Here is a 2,993-nt window from a genome sequence, read left to right as displayed (position 1 = left end):
AATTGCGTTGTTATCAATCTACGATAATATTTTATCAACAATTATTTTGTTTGGGTAATAAAAAAATCACAATATGCCCATGTTTAACTGTAAGTTTATTGATCATCAACATTATTAAACTTGAAGGTAAGCTTATTTCATATTCATTAACACTAAGTAGGACTTCAGTACAGTATTAAAAGTATCAAATTAAATATCAATCGCGTTATACTCTCGTAATACATAAATACACAAATACATTTGTTGTTGTTAAAATTATACCGAAAAAACTATTTAATGTATCATAATATTGTTTCTTTCCACTCTTACGCGAGAGATGATTCTAATGATTTAATATTATATTATTATTCCAGAGCCCTTGATGACGCTCACCCTGAGATCGTTCGTGACTAATGACCTTTTATATAAGAAGTTTGAATTCATGTTTGTTTTCATTGCATCACTTGAGAATCAACTAAACAATTATTTGTAAGTCACATTATTTAAAACTCTTGTAATACATTATTTTTTTTTCATTTTTGATATTGACGTAGGACGAAACATTTTATTTAAATACTGCAATACATAATACTTAATAAGGTTATTAATTTAAATATTATATTATACCCGTGTTACTTATGGACATCATTTCATTTTATAGCTTTACATTTTTGTATTATGTATGTTTTTTTTTTGTTTCATATCTCAATTAATGTTTCTAAGAAAATATTTAAGTTAATTTTAAACAATATTACCATTTTGTAAAGTCCTACTCAATATTTGAGAGTCTTATTAAAGTAAATCTTCATTGCCTGCTCGCAATTTATGTTTATAAATTATTATAACAAAAATTTCCTCTGAATTAATACCTATATGTTTCATCAATGAAACACTTGTATAGGCCAATCTCCTTTATAATAATTTAGACTCTATAAAATTTCATTTTTTCTTTCAATCATTCTTCGTGTTGTATATGTTTTATATAATTTTAAGTTTACTGCTGAATAATAATAAATAGTTTATTTGTTATTTCAAATCAATACATAAGTTGTTTTTAAAATTATACCGAAAAAACTATTTAATGTATCATAATATTGTTTCTTTCCACTCTTACGCGAGAGATGATTCTAATGATTTAATATTATATTATTATTCCAGAGCCCTTGATGACGCTCACCCTGAGATCGTGCGTGAATAATGACATTTTATATAAGAAGATTGAATTCATGTTTGTTTTCATTACATCCCTTGAGAATCAACTAAACAATTATTTGTAAGTCACATTATTTAAAAGTCCTGTAATACATTATTTTTTTTTCATTTTTGATATTGTCGTAAGACGAAACATTTTATTTAAATACTGCAATACATAATACTTAATAAGGTTATTAATTTAAATATTGTAATATACCCGTGTGACTTATGGACATAACATCACATTATAGCTTTACATTTTTGTATTATGTATGTTTTTTTTTTGTTTTATATCTCAATTAATGTTTCTAAGAAAATATTTAAGTTAATTTTAAACAATATTACCATTTTGTAAAGTCCTACTCAATATTTGAGAGTCTTATCTTTAAATTAAAACTCAATACACTTTTCTAACGTTTATTTCTTACTAAATTAAATCTTCATTGCTTTAATGCAATGTATGTTTATAAATAATTATAACAAAAATTTAAATATTGTAATATACCCGTGTTACTTATGGGCATAACATCAGATTATATCTTTAAATTTTTGTATTATGTATGTTTCTTTTTGTTTTATATCTCAATTAATGTTTCTAAGAAAATATTTAATTTTATTCTAAACAATATTACCATTTTGTAAAGTCCTACTCAATACTTGAGAGTCTTATTAAAGTAAATCTTCATTGATTTCACGCAATGTATTTTTATAAATAATTATAACAAAAATTTCCTTTGAATAAATATATGTTTCTTCAACGTAACACTTGTATAGGCCAATCTCCTTTATAATAAGTTAGACTCTATTAAATTTCATTTTTTCTTTCAATCATTGTTCGTTTTGTAGCTGTTATATAATTTTAAGTTTACTGCTGAATAATAATATATAATAATTTATCTGTTATTTCAAATCAATACACTTGTTGTCTTAAAAATTATACCGAAAAAACTATATAATGTTTCATAATATTGTTTCTTTTCACTCTTAAGAGAGATGATTTCAATGATTTAATATTATATTATTATTCCAGAGCCCGTCATGATGTTAACCCTGAGAATGTGCTCGACTAATGACCTTTTATAAAAGAAGTCTACTACAGCTGAATTCATGTTTGTTTTCATTGCATCACTTGAGAATCAACTAAACAATTATTTGTAAGTCACATTATTTAAAACTTTTGTAATACATTAGTTTTTTTCATTTTTGATATTGACGTAGGATGAAACATTTTATTCAAATACTGTGATACATAATACTTAATAAGGTTATTAATTTAAATATTGTAATATACCCGTGTTACTTATGGACATCATATTGAATTATATCTTTAAATTTTTGTATAATGTATGTTTATTTTTTGTTTTATATCTCAATTAATGTTTCTAAGGAAATACCTACTTTGGCCTATTCGACTACCTACTTATCAGGTTGTATACACAGACACAAAAAAAATTAAAACATTCAGCTCCGCTCAGAATCTAAAATATAGACAAAACGATAAAGGCATTTATTATTTCTTCGTTATTAAGGATAAAGATATAAATGAAATGCATTGTCTATAACCAGACAAAAATAAGTTAATTATCTTAATGTTACTATTATATTATGTGAAAGTGTGAAACATTAGTTGTATGCCTGTGAATCCCTTCTCTTGCAGTTGATAAGTAGTAATTTTACGTAAAATCTCTCCCTGTCAGTGCCTTAGATGGAAAATAATATTTAAATTATAGTTTTTTTTTTAGGGTAGGGTGCACATATTTTTTTTCTCTAGTTTTGACCCTTTGTTCATTAAGTGTTACTACACATTACGTCATTACCTA

The 2,993-nt window shown here is 24.5% G+C and overlaps 1 long non-coding RNA gene across 10 annotated transcripts in view; it reads left to right on the top strand.

The window, feature by feature from the left end:
* Positions 1–52: 52 nt before the first annotated feature.
* Positions 53–2,993, top strand: part of LOC103309712 — a 15,813-nt gene continuing 12,872 nt past the window's right edge. For 8 of the 10 annotated variants that reach the window (XR_003838856.1, XR_003838854.1, XR_003838853.1 and 5 more), the window contains exons 1-3: positions 53–126; positions 354–468; positions 1,138–1,252. This is a non-coding gene — a long non-coding RNA (uncharacterized LOC103309712). Of the gene's footprint in view, positions 127–353; positions 469–1,137; positions 1,253–2,203; positions 2,328–2,993 lie in introns of all 10 variants that reach the window. The other 2 variants (XR_001679662.2, XR_003838857.1) reach the window with 2 other exon arrangements.

This window comes from Acyrthosiphon pisum, chromosome X, assembly GCF_005508785.2.
Source record: "Acyrthosiphon pisum isolate AL4f chromosome X, pea_aphid_22Mar2018_4r6ur, whole genome shotgun sequence".
NCBI classification, from domain to species: Eukaryota; Metazoa; Arthropoda; class Insecta; order Hemiptera; family Aphididae; genus Acyrthosiphon; species Acyrthosiphon pisum.
This window is presented reverse-complemented; position numbering and strand designations above follow the sequence as displayed.